Raw genomic sequence first — 21,978 nt, 5'->3', positions numbered from 1 at the left:
GTGGGATATGAATTTTGGGTGTGTTTACTCCAAAGATTTATTTTCAAGACTGTTTTGTTGGGTTTGTTGGTTGTTGTGGTGGGCTTTTTTGGGGGGGGCTGGTGGTGGAAGGTTTTGGGGTTTTTTTGTTTGGTTTTTTTTTTGAGTTTTTTTTTTTTTTTTTTTTTTTTTTTTTTTTTCTTTTTTTTTTTTTAATTGAAATATGAATCAAACCTAATCTCCTTTATGGAAATGCAACCATTCATTTTAAGTGCCTACTAAGTCCAGGAATTTATTGATTATGAAATTACAGTACATCAGGGTGAAAGAAAAACAAATTACTAAATAAGTCTGAAGATCACTGAAATACACTTACTTGACAACCCAGCTTGATGTGTAGGAAATTGTTCCCTTTGTGATTCAAATAGAAGAGGAGATTTTTAACAGAGCAACTATGGCAGTTTGAAAAGTGTACAGCAGATGTGAAACAATGTCTGATTTGGTTTTTTTTATCTTTGTTGTATAGTTGTTGTTGTTTAGCAGTACAAAAATTAAAATGCAAGAAGTAAAACTGTGACCGAATACTTTCTGATCTTTTCTACGTGTTTTCACTGAATGGCAAGAAATAAAATACTGAAGTCCGGTAGATAGTCAATCATGTTATCATAGCCTGTATATTTCACGTTATGACTGCAAATCCACTTCGATGTGTTAAAGATTTATGTTTTTCTTCTCAACATGCAGAATAGATTGCAAAAATCAATACTTGAGTGGCAACCAGGCTGTAAGGTTCCCTCAAAGATGTTTAGCATGAATCTAAGCGTGGCAGTTGTTGTTATTATTATTATTACTAATTTCTTGACAAAAATGCCCAGTGTTGAGTATCCGTTAAACACAACTATTGTATTGAAGAGACTCCAATATATTGTTGCTTCTTGTCAGAGAAGACTGTATTCATAGTATCTAAATTTTGTTACGGGAAGATATTGGAGATAGGAGATCTGATTGCTTTTCCCTGTTGTAATCACAGAACATAACTAATAACAAATGATGTTATATATATTTTCAGATCTGTACTTCCTGTATGTCAAATACAGATATTTGCTTCAGTACCAGCAAATTAATGAAAACACTTCCTTCTAGAAACATAACATTCGTGTACTGACACATACTTGCAGTTGATAAACCAAAGTAAACTTGCATTGTGTCCTGCTTGACATGGATTAATTTGGTAACTAATGCAGGGAATTCACAAGGGGTCTGTTTCTTTCAATTTGAGTTGCCTGGGCAAGGATCTTGCATGTGTTATTGAAAGGGAAATAAAAAAAAGAATAAAAGACACATACACCCCACACATCCCCTGAAGATGTACCCTTTTTAGTAATCATCTGTGTAATAAATGACATGACTAGTCCAAGGGGAACAATCTCTTACTTAAAATTTTTAAATTATATGATTTCTTTCACAATGTAAGTAGTAAATGGTCTTAAAGAAGGCCGAGTTACAAGCTGTCAATGCAAGAGATATCCAGGTTTAGTTAATCAAAGTGTTTTGTCTTGTAAGTCTAAGGAACAAAAGTAAAATTATGAATAATGTATTGGCTTTACCTGAAAAACAGAAAAGTCATGTAGACATGACTATTGCAGTGAAAAATTCCAATAAAGTATTGTCTAGGATTAGTGCAAGAGTTATGCTGGGTATGGAAAAGTTAATTTTAAATGTCTTCCTGGTGCAAAATTTAAAAAAGCTTATTCAACAACTGGATGCATGATTCATCTAAATGAATTTAGGCTAAATACTTTTTTTTTTTAATTTCAGTGACTGAATGGAAGTCTGATAATCTGCCTGTATAAATAAATCCTGTATTTCAAGAGGTATACTACAAATATGGAGTTCATATGTAATACAAAACATGCTTACGGAAAGGAAGTATAGATTTGCATCTGCTATAAAGTTGATTCAAGACTTAATAATATTTTCAGGTTTGACTGTTTTACTAGTTTTCTGCTTTGTTATTCTGCCAATTTTATGGCAAAAAATAAGAGTTTGTTCATTGAGAAGTAGTCTTGCTGATAGTAATCAGAAGAAATGTGTTGCAGTATAGCTTTTGCGTGCATGTTTATGCTGGCTTATATGCCCCAACTAACTTCTGGCACAGTTTGGTTCAGGTGATGTGTTGTAACTGTGTGTCAGGCTGTTTACCACACCAGTAAGTGTGTGCACCGTTCTAGAGTGAAATAGAAAATGCATGCTCAATAAATATTTTTTTGTGATGGATGGAAGTAACCACTTTTACCTTTAATTAAAAGGTAATGCTGAAATATCTTCACCTATATTTTAGTGTTTATTTGTAATGTAATAGGGTTGTGTTTTGAAATCCCAGCACCCATGTTTATGAAGCCTGAATACTTCCAGTGAGCAAAATATGACAGCAGGCAAGGTTTATGCAAGAATTCCTAAACTGGAGTAGTTTTCTTTGGTGACAGAGGATTATTTTTTAAGGCAATTTTCCTTTTGATTCTACTATCAACCTTCTATGTAGATCGGGATTTGCTCACTGAAATCTATCTTTTAAACTGTGCCATTACACTGACAGTGTAACTTAAAATTAGTTGCTTTCAGGAAGTTATAAATTATTTGCTGTAGTTTACATAATGTTTTAGTATTCTTGCTGCATCTGTGTTCAAGACAGGGTTTTATTCCTTCAGCCATGTGATGTATGAAGAAACTATGAAAAAGGAATGCTTTTTGCATTAGTCTGTCCTTTTGGTTTTTATCCTGTTACGCCATCAGAAATGAAAGTTGCTGAAAATGAAGGGAGGAGAAAAGATCAGTCTGGTCTCTAGGTGAAATAGTTGATGGGAGCAGCCTCCTGAGCAATACAGCTGAAGTGAGAAGGTGGCTGGATAATACATATTTTTCTGCATCTGGTTAATGTTCGTATCACAACATTTGCGGTGTTTTGAAATATCAGGACAAAATTCTGTTGCCCAGATATCTTGGGACTCTCAATGTGATGCTTTGCCACACATAACCATTCTTGTACTTCATGACCATACTGAGAATACTGAAAACAATTAAAGTTGAGACTTACTGTGGACCTTTCGTATAAAAGAAGTTTAGAGAAGACAAAAGGGTACTGACAACTTTATACCCACTTGATAGTGTGCAGATGTAAGAAGAGCAAGTTATGGAGCTGTGCCCTGAAGGATATGTTTCCAGTGCTTGTATAAGGAGTGTGCTCTGATCAGAGCTGAGGATGCATAATACGTGGTAGTGGGAGATATGATGCACAGTTTGGGTGGATTTCCTGTCTGGCTTCGCTGCATAGAGTGGTGATGGGAAGCTACGCTACCTAAAGAAATTCCCCAGACCTTTCACCTGAGTTTTCAGTCTAGTAAATTTGTTGTTATTAGTATTTTATTTAAATGTTTTGCAATGTTGCTTTGTCACCTGAGGATGCACAGCCCATAGTCAGCCCTGTTATATCTTCAGCTCAGAGGCAAGAGCTGTCTACTCGCTTGGAACTGTGCCAGAGGCTCCACTCTCCTCAGCTCGCCAATACAAATCTCAGGTATATGACTAGAGGTTTTGAATCGATGAAGATTTTTGGAACTCACAGCAGAAGGTTGGTAACCTCTGGTGTAGATCCTTATCTGAGAACAAATACCATATCTGTGGTACTCCTGTTGGCTCTGAAACCACATTGGCTTTCAGGTAGGATTCCTTCTGCAATAGCAGGTATTAATCTGTTCAAGAGTATTCTTGCCAGGATTTTGCCAGCAATGGAGAGCAGAGTAATACCACGGTAATTTGAACAGTCTAATTTAATTTCTTTCTTCTTATAAAGGGTGATGATGACTGCATCTCGAAGGTCTGATGGTAGTTCGCCGAGTTCCCAACAGCTCACCACAAACTCGTGAAATTTAGCATGGAGTGCAAGGCCCCCATGTTTCCAGACTTAAGGTGGAATTCCATCAACCCCAGCTACCTTGCCGATTTTCACCTGCTGAATGGGCTTAAGGGTTTCTCCTAAAGTAGGGGCAGTATCCAATTCATACTTCACTGGTTGCTGTGTGATGGACTGAATGGCTGTGTCTTGGACTACACGGTTGGTACTGAAAAGGGTCTGAATGTGTTCAGACCATCGATTCAGAATGGAGGTTTTATCTGTCAGAAGCGTTTGACCATCAGCGCTGAGTAGAGGACTTTGAGCTTGGTATGTAGGCCTGTATGCTGTTTTCTGGCCTTCATAAGATCTCTATGTAACCTTTGTTGACCTCACCAAGGCTTTTGATACTGTGAGCAGGAAGGGTCTATGGCAGATTTTGGAACGCTTATGTTGTCCGCCCAAGTTCCTCAAAATGATCATCTCACTCCATGAGGATCAGCACGGCCAAGTCAGATATGGCAATACACTTTCTGAGCCCTTTCTAATAAAGAATGGTGTGAAACAAGGCTGCGTTCTTGCACCAACTCTATTCACAATCTTTTTCAGCATGATGCTCCAAAGGGCCACAGCAGACCTCGATGATCAGGATGGTATCTACATTCGATACCGTACTGATGGAAGCCTATTCAACCTAAGGCAACTGAAGGCCCACCCCAAGACCTTAAACCATCTTGTCCGGGAGCTGCGTTATGCTGATGACACCGCCCTTGTTGCCCACACAGAAGCAGCCCTGCAGCGTTTAACATCCTGCTTTGCAGACGCTGCCGAGCTCTTTGGGCTGGAAGTCAGCTTAAAGAAGACAGAAGTTCTCTATCAACTTGCACCTCAAGAAGTCTTCCATCATCCCCATATCACCATTGGCCAATCAGAGCTCAAATCAGTCCAACAGTTTAATTACCTAGGTAGCCTCATCTCCTTGGATGGTAAGATTGACGGAGAGATAGACAACTGGTTAGCAAAGGCATATAGTGCCTTCGGAAAGCTTCATAAAAGAGTTTGGCGAAATAAACACTTGAAGAAAAGTACAAAGATCAGTGTTTACAGAGCCATAGTGCTGTCTACTCTCTTATATGAATCTGAATCATGGGTCATCTACCGCCACCACCTGCGACTCCTAGAATGCTTCCGTCAATGCTGTCTCCGTACAATCCTAAACATCCACTTGTCAGATTATGTGACCAATACATCTGTTCTAGAACAAGCAGCAATCACAAGTATTGAGGCCATGTTGCTGAGAACACAGCTGCGCTGGGCAGGGCACGTCTGAAGGATGGAGGACCACCGCCTCCCTAAGATCTTTCTTTATGGTGAACTTGCCACCGGCTGCCGCAAGAGAGGAGCCCCAAAGAAAAGATACAAGGAAACAACATCTCAGCCTTGGCCATACTGATCAACATAACTGGTCTACTCTGGCCTCCAATCGGGAGGTCTGGAGGCACACCATCTATAACACTGCTGATGCCTTTGAGAACGCACGCAGGATCGCCCTTGAGGAGAAAAGACAACGCAGAAAGAACCGTGTATTGCAGAATATACCACCTAAGGAGTCTTTCTGCTGTACCTTTTGCAATTAGACATGCCTGTCTCGTACTGATCTTTTTAGCCACCAGCGCGCTTGTAGCAAACGTGGGTAGAGACCTTTCCCAAATCTTCGTTCACGAAGCCTGGCCATGATGACAATCCTTATTCAGTCAAAGAGGATAGATAAATCCAGTGTTGAAACCCACAACACTTCTGCCTCTATTACCATAGTAGGATGATTTTCTTAGTAGTCATGACTTTAACTCCATAGTGCTAACCTTTTGGATAGCTCAGAGACTTTCTTAGACCATATGTTGCAGCCTTTTCTCCCCTTATGTGATGGGATGTGGCTTTCATGACACGATTTTTTTTTTTTTTTTGTGGCAATTCTCCCTGTCACAGGATAGAAGGTGGTGCATGTGTGTCAGACTACCAGGCTAGAGGCTGCTGACATGTTCCCTCCTATGATTAGACATACACATATCCACTAACAGGGAGAACTCTGTTTTGGCTATGTAATGGGTATTTATTTGGGCAAGTGATTACTGAGACTGGATAGTCATTTGGAAAAAATGGCCAGAAAGAGTATGCTATAGGATTACACCTCAGATTTTAATTTTTTTCCTGTCAGTACTTTTAATATTTTTGTTATAGTCCTTCCTTTCCAGAAAGGAAAATCCTATGTAATGTGGTATAGATTTTACCAGCACTAATTCTGGAGATAAAGTTTTGGAAAAGTATATACTTGATTTGGGACAAAGTTTCTGAGCCATTTGGTCTGGAGTAACTAAAGAGCTACTGCATACTCTGACTCATACAGTTAAGAACGATCTTCCATTGACTCAAACTAGCCTGCAAAATTTAAGTCAGATAAAGAAATGTTTCTCATATATTTTTTTCTTTTAATTGGAGAAATAGAAGGGATTAATTTCAGAGAGTGCTTGATAACTAAATGAAAAAAATATCTCGTAAGTCAATTAAACTTTTTTAGAGTGTTTTCTGACTCTTCTAAGCTTGTTTATGCACTACTGTTAATTTTCTTATTTTTCCCTTTGTAGGATTGTCAAAAATGTTAGGCACGTTAAAAACAAACCTTTTTTTGTCCCGTTCCTCATTCCACTATTACAGAGGATCGATCACAAAATCAGCCCTTACATCTATTAATTCTTCTACTACAGCACAGGTAGACAGAAAATTAGTTTCCTTGTACATGCAAAGCATGAGAAAGTGAGTTCTATGTGAGGGGTGAATACAACACACTAGGCACGCTATAGGCAGAATATATTAAGGTCTCTGCTAGCGTTTGTTTGCTGCAGGAGTCATCCTGAAATGATGCTTGTAGCTGGCTGCTTCTTCTTTGTGCACTTGGTGTGCTCATGAATGGTATTTCCTCTGCCCCTCAGTGCTGGTGTGGTCTGTAGTCAGGAAGTGATGGGGAGATCTCTCGTCTCCAACTGTGCCTCGTGTGTGCCTTCAGTTTCAAGGTCATTCATGTGTTCATCATCCAAAGCCAACTGCTTAGTTTGAGCTTCTAGGAAGTTGCAGAAGAGCTTGAAAGACTGAGTCCCAAAAGAATTTTTTGTCTTAGTGATCCTGGTGGGTTTGATGGGTTTGGAATTGCTGTATTTTTAGGTTCCTAGAAAGGAGGCAGTCATAATTTTGGGTTTATTAGAACAAACCAAAAAATACTAGGAAACTGTTATTATGGATGTAGTTTTGAATGGATTGAGAATACTTGCTCTAAAGTGTTAGCAGTTCATTCTGTCACATTGATGTTGGCAATAACAGCATTTGTAGTGTGTGTCATTGCACAAATGCTTTGCTCATTCTTTCCTTTTGAAGAAAAAAAGAAACCCAGACACCTCCACAAGTTTAATATTTATAACTTTTACTAAATGTGTATTTAGGTATTTTACTGCATACAGGGAGCAGTTCTGCAGCCTAGTAGGACACATCTATGTAGAGTTACATACTTGGAAAAAAATGAACATATTTAAGACTATACCAGCATAAACATGAATCTTTCTATTGTATCAATTTCAGAACTCCTTGAAGTCATGGCTAATGCAAGCAATCTAACTGAATAAATTAGTTTTGATGCTGCACATAATAAGATAGAACGTGCAATTTATAAACTGTTATAGAAAGAATTTTATTTTATGGTACTTTAAAATTTTATGACTTTAATTTCTGTAACAGTTTTTGGGTTGTTAGCATATCACAAGTCCCCAAAATGCTACACCTCTTTCATAAATTTACTAATGGACTTGACTTTACTGTTGATTAGGGTCACTTTTTAGTAAAAGGAAATGAAAAAATATTTGTGGAAGAGTCCGAAGGGTGAATAAAGGTTAAAATACTTCTAATTCATGTTGATATAGAATGACCTTAATAGTCTTACCAGTTGTAGCAGCCTTATAGATTTTCTAGTGCAAGCTCATGGAAGTAGTGCGTTTGCTGTGGATCATTTTAATGGTCCAATGAAATATTCACTCTGATCTGGGTCGGTGGTGGTGGAGAAGCACATATAATATATTCTTCTAGTCAGTGATGAGAGAGTAGGAGGATTTTTCATTAACAATATAATTAAATGCATGTATGTAAAAGATACCTGCAAGATGTTGCTTGAGAAAGCACTTTATAGCAATAGATAATTATAGGGAAAAAAATTAATTCTATGGAATTATAGTACATGTTAATATTTTACCAGTGGTGTAAAAGTTTCTCTAAGTAGTTTGTTTCCTATTTGTAACACAGCATTTTTTCTAATAATCTTTGTCTTCAGTGAAGAATATAAGATGAAAATTTTTCTTGGGCATGTAACACTGGAATTTTAATACACAATTAATACGGACCAGTGTTGTAAATGTTTGTTTCATAGCTTAAAAATTATTTGCTTTTGCAGAAGTATGGGAACTTTGGGAAACTTTCCAAAGTCATAGGTTTTCTTGTCTATTTACTGCAATTTTAATTGTGCTTATAGTTGCCACTGTTGTGGATCATACCCATGTTTATTTAAAGGTGTCCAAAAGAGGTGATGATAATAATTCACCTGCTATTAAAAACTCTCCTTCTTAGAAAGTAACTCAGCAGTGACTCAGATATCAGAAAACAGAGTCAGTTGCTTAGGGCTAAATCTTGCAAGTGCTTAGTGCTGGATATGGTGTGGTGTGACTTTTCTGGGATTAATCACATCCTAAACAGACAAAAAAAGGTGTTCCAGTTCCCCGTCCTCCTTCCCACTACTCCTTCATTTTCTGCAGAAAGAAAAACGCTTCAGTAGATCTTGTTTTAGCTGTCTCCAAACAAAGCTATAGGTAGTGTGCGTTGTACCATTTGTTTGCAAGAATGCACAGCTTAGATGCACCTGGAAACTCTTGGTCAAAAATTCATGTTCTGGGCTATGCTCTTCGTATTGCCCAGAGAAACCTTCAGCAGGAGGAGCTCCGGTCTCCTGAGGATGCTCTGTGCATTGACCCTCAGCCAGGAGCTGTGATGGGATATCCAGGGCCAAGGCTGGTGCTCACTGTCCTGACCCTGCCTGAGCCCACAGCTGCTGAGTCTTTTGCTTCACTAAGAGTTTGCTGTGTAACACTTTGCTTCCAGCTCTGGCTGAAGAAGTGCTGTGGAAAGTATATGGTGAAAAGTAATTGACACAGCAGTTTAACTTTGGGGAAGGTTCATTGAAGTTATCAAAAAAGTCTACTATTATTTAAAAAACAAAATGCCATTCAATCCATGTCATTTTAACTGAAAAATGGGAGGCACCCAATTGCTCTGTGTTTTAAAAAGACAGCCTCTTTTTAGTTTGCTTGATTGTAAACTTTGCTACTGAATAAGAATTATGATAGGATATTGCAACTGCCTAGACCATACTGAGCCTCATAGTAACTGAAGTTGAGTGTCCTTGCCAGTTCTGTTTTATGTTTTGGTATTAAGTGTTGCAAAAAATACAGAACAAGACTTTTGACCTAGACTGCATCTTAGCAACTGGGGGGAAAAAGATGGCGCGTTGAGTCAGCATTGATTTCAAAGTGAAATTCTGGCCGAAACCATGAAGCTGATTTTCTGTCAGTCATAAAAGGTTCAAAACCTAAACCCCTATAACTGTTCACCTTAAAAATGTCAGTGCTCTTGGTTTTAATGGTCAAAGTGAGACCCGCAGCTGAATATGGCAAACTTGCAGAATGTCTTGTATTTTCAGTAGTGACATTTATGTTTTCTGCTGAGTCTCTGATCTCAGATTATGTTGTGTAAATGCATATGTATTTTTTTAGAATATATATTACAAAAGCACAATTTCTGAATGGACAGTGTACTCTAGGGAAATGGATGCAGCACATAGAAGACTGTGCTTAGTTTAAGATTTTTACTACCTTTAGGGCCTGCCACTCACTAGACTGCAGTGAGAAGCATATTATTTATTGTGTTATAAACACCCTTCTATGTTAAATTCTAAAATAGTCGTTTCCTGGAGGAGGTTTGGAATAGAAACTGATGTACCTGACAGTTAATTAAAATTCAGTGTTGTTTGTTCTTGCTTAAATTAGTGAATAAAACCTTCTAGGAAACACCACAGAGAATAACATTCTGAAGATTTCAAATTATTTTGAAAGATGAGAATTCCCATGACTCAGATCCTTAAAGAGTTGAAACATAATTCAGATGCTTCTTTACCACCTGTCACTTTTTTTTTTTTTTTCATTTTTAGAGCGAGTATTTTCTGCCTCTCATAAATAAATCAAAGGAGTGAACGGCAGAGAGAACCTCTTCCTTTTTTTACCCAGCAAGTTGTTTTCTGAATCCTAGTTAGTGAACTACATGCACATGCTACTTCTATTACAACATTGTAAACCACCTGGACAAATGTATACATAGTGGGAGTCCAATTGTTTCATTAATTTACACCAGAATCTGGCTGGTATTGTTGTACAAACCAAAGAAAACCATGTGTAATTGATTTTGTTTGTAATGTGAAATCACTCATTAGCCAGATAATACCATTTTCTTTCCCATACATACAGCCTCCCACACACAGAAACATGCGAAAAACTAGTATAAAAATAAGTTTTAAGCTATGACAATGAGGTCTCCAGATGTCTTATTCCTTGGTATAGAAAACTGCACAAGAGCTTATCTATTCCTGAAATAAAAATGATTTAGATAGTCCAAAACCTCTTTCATGATTTCCCATCTGCCAGGGTGTGCATTTCATTTTTCATGTAAATAAAATTTCTAAGCAATTCTTTAAATCATTGCTGCACAGTTCATTGCAGAGATCTCATGCTTGCTAATATTGACAGATAGAAGGCAAAAGGATTGACAGATACTAGGCAAAAGGACTGGCAATGCATGTAGCGCAACCACACGACGCTTTCAAGACAGGAAGTCCGTCATGGAGAGAGGAATACTTCAGTGGATTTATGCAGGGCATTAACCACTTCACCTGTGTTGTTTCCCTGTTGCTCCTTTCAAGAAAAGCAGATACTTAATGAGGGGAATGGGAAAGGCAATTTTCCAAGCATTGTTGTCAGATTTGTGCCATGAATCAGGCACTTGGTTTTTAAGCTGTCCTTTCATGTTAGGTACTCTACTTACTACTACTGGATTCATACCTGTGTTTAGGTAGGCAGACATCTCTAGTCTTACTGCTTAAGTCTAGAGCTTTGCCTTGTTCAGATTTTTGAAAGGTCACTTTGGCTTGAGTCTAACTGTGGGTGGTGACACACTGACAAAGCAAGACCTTTCTGTACTTTATACTGAAGTCACAACTGGAAAAGAGGAAGAATCTTTCTGACTTACATTCCCCAAACTGTGGACTGACTCTTGCATACTTTGCTAGAGGTGCAGTTAGTCAAAACAGCTGCAACTCAGAATACCTGGAAGTTACACAGCTCTTAGGTGTCTAGATGTAGATTTAAGAATCTAATTTTAAGCAGGCAGATTTGATCATTTTGCCCTTGGTTACCCAGGAAACAACTTAATTACTATGCCTTTGCTTCAGCACTCTGCATGTAGCTTTTAAAACATTTTGTTATAATTTTTCTTTTCTTTTGTCTTAAGTTCGTGTTTGTAGAAAGGGCTGGCTTGACAGCTCTGGCAAATGAAATAGTCTGCCTGCCCACGGATTATGGGATCCCTAGACAGTGGCAGTCCAAACTTCCTCATGATGTTTTTGTCAATGTGCTACAACTTCTCTTGGGGGAGTGGAGAAGGGAGGAGTTGGAGGAGGAGGTAGGGTCCTTGTACAATCAGGTCTTTGCCACCAAAACGTGTAAGTATTGTCAGGGAAAATTACCTGTATTTTCCTTCCAGCGTAGAAAATGGGCAGCTAAAAAATGGATGAACTCAAGCTTTGGAAAACCTATATGCAGTCTGTAAACTGTTGGTGAGATAAGATCCTGCTATGTTGGAGTTAGCACTGGTGACAGGCGATCTTGTGAACTAAGCAGTCTTCCTTGTTCAGTGCTGAGGCAAAAGGATTTTCAAAGAGTTCTGAGTTCTGCTGAGCCTTCAGCAGAAAGTCCTGGGGTGATATTTGCAAATCAAAGGTGGAAGTGGGAAATATGGGAATTTACTCTAAAATATTAAAATTGCAGCCTGTTGTGTTTCACTTTACAAATGCTGATCAGAGTATGCACAGTTCATTATTTCAGTTTGTCTTGGTGATGACTTTTGCTGAGAGATGTATTACATGAATTGTGATGGCTGCAAATCAGATAGCACTCCTAGAAAAATCATGAAACAGTCAATCTTTTCAACAAAGGATTGTGTATTTGCTTTCCAAGCGGTTCACGGGCCTCCTGGTTCAGTTAGTTAGTAGCCTAAAAATCATGGAAGATCACTGACAGAATCATACTGCTGTTCTTTAGTGATTAATGTAAATTCACAAATGTTTCAACAAAAATAATGGGGCAGTAAGAATAGAACATATTCATGACATCTTGTAGTTTCAGAAGTCTTTGCTCTTTTATAACTGGAAATGGAAATATAGAAGGACCATTCACATCATCCAAATTAAAGCATCTGGCTTAAATAGCTACAATGCTTAATAAGCACTGTTGTTCTGTACTGCTTCTCTAGTTGCACAAGAGGTTATCCAGGAAGTTGTCAAGAACACCTCTATTCGAGCTGTGCTTCTAAGGCAGCTGAAATGATCCAATCCAGGCTTCATATTGCTGCTGTGCCTCAGGCCGTGCAACCCCATCCTTTTCCTCTAGCCATTGTCATCACTTGTCATGAACTAGTTCTGGGAGTTGCTTGTGTGAAAACTAACCATGACATTTTGATTTTTGGGGTGGGAGACATTGGCTACTGTGAGGAGAGTTTTGCAGGCTTCAGTTTGGCAAGAAATCTCTGATTTGTCTCGTAAAGGCAAGAGTATCGCTAAGCATAAATGAAAACAACAGTATGTTAAGACTACAAGAGCACAAAACAAAACACAGGAATTTGCTCTGGTCAAGAAAGTGGCTCAGGGTACTCATCTTCTTTGAATACTGTTTTGACTGACAGAATCATTTCTCTTAGCTTTTTCTGTCAGATTGTACTTTCAAACTGAGAAAGAGCTGTAAATTCTACTGGTTTTCCTTCCTGAGACTGTGTAATACAAAGATGCTTACATTACTGGTGCTCTAAACTAATGAACCTTTTCAGCATCTAAATTCAAGATTCATTACTGCTTTTAATGTTGCTCTAAGAAATTCATGGTGCATTAATGTAACTCTGTGCTATCAGCATTGGTCTCGTACATGTTGCTCTTCTTTAAATGAAGAGAAGCAGGGAGAGTGCATAGTAGAAAATGGAAAATCTTACTCATTGTCTGAATTAGAATATATGATTCTTACCTGAAGACTCAGTTTTTAGAAGTCAGAGAGCACTGTGCTTTGCTCTCTTGATGCCTATGAAGTGTTCTTAAGTTCTAGAAACCAGTGATCCAGAAAAGAATTACATAGTGGATTTGCAATTTTAAGTATGAAGAATATGGTTCTGTGCTGGAGATGTTAGAATGTATTTATAAATTAGAATTGGGATCCTGCTTCATAACACAAAAAATTTTCATTTTTGAAATCTAATAACCCTTATTTTTTTGGTGCAGTTGATTTTTAATTTTAAATTTGATGGGGTTTTTTTCCTATTTGAATAGCTTAATTTTTTACATAGTTAGTTCTGTGATCCTAGAATCATGGCCAGGTAAACTCCGTATATTTTTACTGCTGGGTGGTCTACCCACTGCAAACACCCCTCAAACCTGAATAAGGAAGAAAGAGACTAGATTTAGAGCATGGGAGTGCTGACAAATTGCAGAAGAGTCTAGAATCTTCTTTACTTTGTTGAGATTAGCTTAAGAAATAGCCAGAAATTGCCCAGCAGCAATTGATTGCCTTTATTTATTTCTCCTCTGTGTTGGTCGACCACAAACAAACACATTTTATGTAACCATAAGTTGGTGATGACGGTTATCTTCTCTAGGTGGTTTATTAGTTGCTAATTCTATTTAGTAAAAACCTGGATCAATTACAGCCCTGTCAAGTTTCCAGTGAGACTAGCAAATATTTTTCATTCACTTTAATGATATCAACATAGTGAATTTTGGGCCAGTTCCATTAAATTCAATGGATCTTGCTTCCCTGACTGACATTGAGTGTATGTTTCGTCCTCTTTACTGAGTCATTTACAAGTCTTTTGTAATTACACCAACTAAGGGAGCTTGAAAGCTATCCTTTTTACTTTTTTTTTTCCAGTGGTGATGAATATCTCTGCCTTTTATTATAATTGTAGTCTTCAAAATCAGGAAAAACTGATTTCATAAAATGTGTTATAGGCAAAATAAAAATAATAGAGACTTCGCAGGTGGCTGGGAAGTACTGCCAAAATTAATTTGTCTTCCATTATTATTTGGGAAAGAAGAGAAGTCCATATAGCCAAAGTACACAGTACCTTTGTATATGCAGTTCTTGAGACTCATTTGCATTGCCTCTTGTATTTATATTAAAGCTTTACACATGAAATCACATAAATACATAGATATAAGAGCTGTTCCTATGCTAGGCAAGCACTACTTTCTCTCGATAACCTGAATTCTTTAGATAAAAAGCAAGGAGAAAATCAATCTGCTGCTTTTATGAATCTAGTGTACTTGCTCTCTGGAAGCTGAGTTTGGCACAGAACACGTGGCAGTGTGTGGAACTGGGGAGCTCCAGGGTCTTGTACGATAATAAAGAAAAAGTGTGTGCCTCCGAAGGCTGGGACTGATACGTTAGTAGCTGGGTTTAGATTGATAGCATTATTTCTTTGATAGATGGAGTCGGATGTTGTTCATGTTACATCTGACAGTGTTAATACTCACTTTATTTTTTAACATTTGAGCCAGGTTTCTGAATTACGTTGGTGCTGTTTATATGTAGCAATTGCTGTTGTTTTTATTGAGATCATTAACTTTAATGAACCCAAACAACACACGTCATAAATTCAAGTACAAATGGCCCTAAGTTTTGACAGTTTTATGTAAAGTAGTGTCTCAGTCTTCCTTCTCTTCTCATGTCAGGAATAAAATTTACTGATCAGCCTAAAGGTTTAATTTTTTTCAAGTAATACATCTCCTTTGTAATGGTGACTGGTTAAAGCTCACAAGCAGAAGTTAATGTTCACTATACAGTGATGGGCAACAAGAAAGTAACTTTGAAAAACTTTTTCAGAATAAATATTCCAATGAAAGACTCCCTGACAGTGAGACTTCACACTCAGAAGCCTAGCACACTAATGCCTAATGCAAACGCTGAAATTACAGTAAATGCTTGAGAGTTCAACTAAACATTTTTTTGCCACTTATTGCAATCTTAAGGGGATAGAAATGGTGTGACTTCATTGATGTGTTTAAGTTAAATACCTACAGAATCAGATTATATGGTCATTCTTTGCTTAAAACATTAGGATGTGCCATCACTCAGCAGTGAGAACTCTGGGTCCCTAAGAGGGAGCAGCAGAGACCCCACTGTCATCTGTGACAGCCTGCATACAACACAGTAGCCTCCTCTTTGTGCCTGCAAGGCTCTTCCCTAAAAACTGTGATCGGTGAGATTGTCCTTTGGTGCAGATTTTGAGGGATCAATGACTGCAGTAAAATTCTTCTCCTTCTCCAGGAATGTATTTGCTTTGCTGTGGGAGATGTAGGTTGCTTTGTGCAGTGGACACCATTGGGAAGGGTGCCATGTGCCTCCGGGGGTCTTCTTGGAAGCAGGGTCCGGTAGGAGTGGGGGCTCCCCATCAGAGCTGTCAGGGAAGGGCCTGGTGGGCAGGGCATGTCCCACCACCCCATTCAGGGAGGAGGGCAGCTGGGGGCAGCCCTGGTGTAGACACTGGGCTGCAGGTGGCCCCGGCTCAGCAGGGCCCATGGCAAGGCAGGACTGTAGGGAGCTGAAGCTCAGCCCTGCTGGGGCACCGCTGGGGCAGGGACTGACAACCGTCGGCTGGCAGGGGCAGCCATGGGGTCTGGCTGGGACCTATAAGGCCTGTGAATGCCTACAGGGCCTGTTGCTTGAAGCTGTTGAACACAAAAGAAAATACGAGTAGTGGACATTCAGTATTTGTATTTTGTCCTATAGGTGACTAGGTTACTAGTACTGAGCAGGCAGCGTGTCTTACAACAGTAGTGCCCTGAAATACAGTCTTGGAATGTTTACTCAGAGCTGTTCTCTAGGAAAGGCATATCAAGGGCCATGAGAGTAGCTGTATCGTTCAGACTGAACAGCCCACCAGCCCCGTGTCCTGTCTCTGATGGGAGCCTGGCAAAGTGGGGAGAATATAGACCGAATTACTGTAATCTCTAGTTTCTGAGGTTCACATCTTTTGTCTTTACTAGCTCCCAGAGCTTTTCTCCATTCATGAGGAAAACACAAAGATATCAACTTTTAAATCTATGTAAGGTATTAGCATCTATGGTCTCTCATGTATGGGGTTCTACAGCTTAACAGTGCATTGAGTGGAAGAGTACCCTTTTCTTTTTGTTCATTTTGAACTTGCCAACATGATTAAAGTAATGCCCTCTAATGTGTTTAGTGGAAGAGACAGTGAATAACTGTTTCATAGTAATTTTTTCCATACTGCCTTTGAATTTATAGTTCTGTCACATTCCTCCGTTAGCTGTGTCTTTTTCCAAGCTGAAGACTACCAGTTTATTTAATCTTTCTTTATATAGAAGCATTCTAGACTTTGGTTGTCCTTTTTACCTTTTCTATACCTCTTCCAGTTGTTCTGTGATTTTTGAAATGAGTGAACTGGGACTTAATGTAACTTTCAGATTGTGAGTCCACAAATATATAAAAATTCACAATGTGAAGAAATTTTGTTTGGTGTTCTCTTCCCTTTCTAGTAATTCAGCTTGCCTCTTTGATCTCCAGAGGCTAAGCTGATTTTTTTCTTAAGGTTACATACTAAAACTATCATCTTGCTCATAGATGATGATAGTACAAAAATAATTTTGAGACAAAGTCAGAAATGTGATGTGCATTTATGTGCACTATGTTATATGTAGCGCGTAGTGTTTCAATATTGGATTGGTATTTTGGAACTAGGTGTCACAGTTGCATAGGTTTTTGCATAGGTTGAATAAGTCATTATAAGAGCCTTAGGGTATTTACTGTGGTTGTGGACTGGGACATGTTGAAACTTTTCAAAGTTTCCAGGTGTTTACTGAAAATAAAGACAATCTAAAATGGTAGATGCTAGTCCTCCTGTTTTGGCACCCCCTCATATTCTCAGGGGACTTGATGTTCTTTACTGATGCTTCTGACAGCAGTCAAAAGATTTTTGTAGAGCATATTGAAGCCTCCCAGGGTTTTTGACTGAAGGTGTTGAGGCATGCTTTAAAGTCTCAGTGCATCTTTATTCTTCTGTGCTAAGATATCTTTTCAGGGATGAGACAGGGAACTTGCTAGAATTGAGGGAGAATCAGTGAGTGGTAGTAAAAAGATAATAATATTGCAGAAGAAATAGCAAAATATACTGTGATTTTTATATGAAAAGATAGGGTTTTATTCCTTGGGTATACTACACACTTAGATGATAAAGGGGGAAAAATAGATAAAAGGAATTTGAGCATAGCTTCATTATGGAAGGGACTTTGAGTATCAGATGCACCATGACAGGATTTTTTTCTTCATTATGCTCTGTGCTTCAACATTGAGGCCACGGAGGGTGAACACAATTACAATAGTTACTGATAGTGCTGAAGCCCTTAGGGATGCAAACATAAGGCTTTAGGTCTTTTGCTAGATTTGCCTGCAAGTCAATATACCATTTTCAGTGCAATTCAGCAAAAAATCCCAGTAATATTTTTATAATATTCATCTTTTCACTCTTGTAAAAGTAGTTCTTTAAATTCTTATCACTGTAGTTAGTGAGCTACAACTTTTGGCTTCCTTTTCTTTCCTCTTTCATCCTGTAAACCTGCCTCATGGTAATCCATAGAGCACTGTTCTATCAGAGAGGCAGAAAAGTACAGTTTGGAACCTCTAGTATTAGATAAGAGAACCACATTCTTGATTTTTCTGGTTGTGTGTGTACCTTGGAGAAATAAACAATAACAAAAAAAATTTTTAATTTTTTTTTTCTTGGCAGCACTGGCTGTTATAAGACAGCCCACTATCTGCCATCTCAGTTTTAATCACCTTGTACAATAAAATTGGCATTCAGAAGGGCGGCCTTAACTTCTGCAACCTCATTATCCTAAGCTCTCTTTGGAATGCCATCATCCTAGTGAGAATTAATTAATTTTGATGGCTTTTTGGTGTTGCCCTGTAGACACTCCAGCTCTTGACAGGGCTATTCCCTTCCTCTGTCTTACCACAGCGAAGTGGCCTAGTTTGTCTATGCAGTAGGTACCCTTCTTGAAGCAACTCTGCTAGCTTTATGGCAGCCCAGCACAGAGGCTGGAGAGGAGACAGGGCTTGCTTTTTAAACGGGGTGCAGTCCAAACCATTAATTACCACATATTAAACAACTGTTAGACCACATGCTGTGTTCTGCCCTGTGCTTAACTAAGGTAAAGCAAGTAGAAGATTACTGAAAATTTTTTCAAACAGTTTTTTTTTTTCCTTTAACTTTCAGATAGTTTCTTCTCTCTCTCAAATGTGTGGATCTTCATTTCAGACAAGAAGTTTTTTGCCGGGTACCTTCTTTCAGCTTTCTGCAAGAAGAGTTGTACTTGTCTTGCAGAGAACAGAGCATTGGAAAATTCTTACATCAAACCAAAAAACTTCAGATGCTTTCTTTTTGTCACATAATCATTCACAGTCTCTGAGCCCATTCTTACACAGTAAAGAGACAAATTGCCAGGGTTGCCATCTACAAAGCAATTTGCACAGCTACAAAACATCAAAAAGGGAATTAGTAATTTCTGCAGATATAGCAGATAGATGCAATGTCCTTGGAGGGATCTCTGGATAAGCATGAGCATATTTATTGAATTTATAAATTGCTAGGTAATTTTCTTTAGTTTGAACTGTTGTGGCTTTGATAGAAAGTGATTTTTTTTCCCCTCATGTTTAATAAAATAGTTTATATGCTTCTCAAGTAAAACTGCTAAGCTTTGTAATAACTTTTTGAAAAGCATCTCAGTTTATTATTAGTATGTAGTTGAGATAGCAAGCTTAGTTTCCAGTATACCCATTGTTTTTCTAATGTAAGAACTAAGCTGAAAGCCATGCAAGAAACAGATATATCAGAATGACATGTATTTAAACATTTTCATCTTTACTAAAAACCTTTGTAGAAGTTGTCAGCTGTGAAGGAACTAAGAAGAACAAGGTCCAAGTTCTGTTAATGTTTATGTTAGTGTAAATTTTGAATAATGTAAGTGAACTTTGTAAGATTATTATACTGGTGTGTATATGATAGCAGGACACAGCTACAGACAGAGAAAGAAGTTACTGTAAGGTTTTATTGTTCAGTTTGTTCATTTTTTTCTCGGTAAAGAGCTCAGCAGCTGAGTACAAAGCTAATATTTAGAAAGAAATCGACCCTTGCAGCCCTAGCAGTCTCAGGGATATGTCTTTCCATTTGGTGTGTCCCCTAGAGGAGCAAAATTTGTAAGAGGGACAAAATCCAGAACTGTGGCATGTTGTGGAAAGGTCTCTAAAGAATGCACAGAATAAAGGGACAAGGAAAGGTACAAAAGTCTTAGCAACAAGGAAAATCAAACTGCCATCTATTCTTGGTAATATGTCATAAGGTAGTATGTAATAGGGTAATATGTAAATATTTAATGAGGTGCCAGATGCTTTGAAGCATCTATTAAATTTTGATCAAGACTTTTGTATTCAAAGTATAAATCAAGCCAATGACTTTATGCCATATCTAATACTATTTCTTTATACATTTAGTGCAATCTCAAAATGAGATCAAGAGGTTTGTCTAGCAGAGAACCATGTTAAACAGAAGTGCTTGAGCTATGAGTGGGCTGCCTGGCTCTACATTATGAACTTGACCAAATTAATCTGGTAGATTATAGCCACAGTTTTATCTCCTTGGCAGAATCTGAATTTGAGCTCAGTGACATGGATGAGTTTTGGCTTGGACACATATCTAATTATGCCTTTAGTTCCATAGGGGGCTGGAGTTTTCATAGACATACAGAATGAATGGAAGAAAAGGCAAAGGTTTTAAACAATGAAGTGCATATTGTCTCTGAAAAGGTTGTTTTGAAGGAGAGACTTTTAGGTGATTATAGTCTGCATTTTCATACACTCAGAAAAAGAAAGGCTACAGTTTTATGATTTGAAAGAAATTTAGCGCATTTTTATTAAAAGTGGATTTTTTCCTTTTGCAATACAAACCCAACAATATTCTTTTTTAAGATTAAGTTAAGCCTTGTTCCTTTTAAAGATAGTGGCAAAATTGTTATTATACATGGTGGCTTTTTCAAAGCCCATAGCAAATTCAATATAAAAGAAAGGTGGGTACCAGAATAAGAAGGAGCAGCTGGGAAGTATTCCATCAGTATAAAAATGGGGAACGTGAGAAATGTTCATGCTATGACTAAAATCTGCACTGAGAGTGTGCTAGCAAGCATGGTGGCTATTTAGTGGATAAGGATAGTGTTTCAGAGAAATCCTCTTTCCAGTAACTCCTTACTGGATAGTAACAAGTGTGATAAGCTTTCTGCAAAGTCTGTGTCATCTTAGTGGTATAATGGTGTGCTGACCTCCTGAACTGTGTTAAATATTACTGTTTACTTGACTTTCATCGTAATCACAATTTGTTGATAAATAGTTTTGGATTTCTGTTAAAAATCTTGAGCTCTAGCAGGGTTTCAGTGACCCAGAAAGTTTAGGAACTACTATTCTATTCTTTTGATAGACAATGGCATTTGCCCAGAAATAAGCTCTGCAGGACATATATGTGTATATGTACATATTTCTTACAAGTATCAGCAAAGACATTTGTTAATTTGCTTGGCTACCAGTAGTTCATTCAGTGCATGTCAGTCAATAAAATGAAACTTTAGTTTGTGTAGTAATGCTTTCTATGACTATTTTTGTGGAAATCTCTCAGTAGATTAATATGAGAATAAATACCTGTAATTAAAAAAGAATATCTACATAGCTGTGAACATGGAGCATCGATCAGCTGATAGTATGAACACATGCACAGCCTTTCATATAGCTTCTGCAGTAAGTCTGTTTTGTCTTGTTTGGATGTTGTATAGTATCTCAGAAAATATAACAATAGTTTGTTTTGAATGTGCTGAGGAAGAAGTACATACCTAGGGTATATATGCCACTGGACTTTTTATTAATTTTCTTTATAAATAGCAATGAAAGTAAAAAAAGCAAGCCTGTTGACATTAGACTTACATTTTCTATACAGAGGGAATCTATATACGGAGAATTGTGAGAACTACTGTTGTCTCAAGAAGTATGTATGGGGACACATGGTGACACAGAGTAATCTGCAAATGTTACCAACCTATATTATATGAGTTTGTTATTTGTGAGTAGTAGAATATCCACGTGCATTGCTTAAAATGATACTTGTTAAAATATTATACATTCAGAAAGCTTGTACCTAGTTTTACTTGAATTTCATAGACCAATTTATCAGAATACACAACAAACACTGTATTGGTTTTTATTCATGTGAAATATATTTAAGCCTTAAGCAACACATGCAAAAATTATTAGGACTAAGCTTATTTGCAAAGTGCAATGTGCATGTGATTCACAGCTACTGCTTTCAGGAGAAAACTTAAAAAGCAAATTACTATGGCAGTGTAAGATCTGCATATCTCAAATTATTTCCAAAATGCTAGCAAATTAGTTAGAATTTAGCTGCTTTCTGAGAAATGAAGAAAATTCCATATTTTGAGACCCCTTGGAAATTATTCTAATAACATTTCTGACAGTGTGGCAAAATAAATGCAGATATCTGTGTAAATCTTATAGAACTTAACAAAAAAGCTGCTTTTTTTATAGTGTTGCTACTTCTAGACTGAGATTGAGACTATCACCCTGAGTCTGAAATTCCTGAGT

At 37.8% G+C, this 21,978-nt stretch overlaps 1 protein-coding gene across 4 annotated transcripts in view; it reads left to right on the top strand.

Annotated features, from left to right (window-relative positions):
- PLD5 (phospholipase D family member 5) overlaps positions 1–21,978 on the top strand; it is a 177,280-nt gene that overhangs the window by 39,793 nt on the left and 115,509 nt on the right. For 2 of the 4 annotated variants that reach the window (XM_017806841.1, XM_017806842.1), the window contains exon 1: positions 1,811–1,853. The exons of the other annotated variants lie outside the window; for them this stretch is intronic. The gene's annotated coding sequence lies outside the window, so the exon portion shown is untranslated. Of the gene's footprint in view, positions 1–1,810; positions 1,854–21,978 lie in introns of those variants that run through there. 4 annotated transcript variants of the gene reach the window in all.

The sequence above is a fragment of the Lepidothrix coronata genome, unplaced genomic scaffold, assembly GCF_001604755.1.
Source record: "Lepidothrix coronata isolate B3197 unplaced genomic scaffold, Lepidothrix_coronata-1.0 Scaffold16, whole genome shotgun sequence".
In the NCBI taxonomy this organism is placed as follows: domain Eukaryota; kingdom Metazoa; phylum Chordata; class Aves; order Passeriformes; family Pipridae; genus Lepidothrix; species Lepidothrix coronata.
This window is presented reverse-complemented; position numbering and strand designations above follow the sequence as displayed.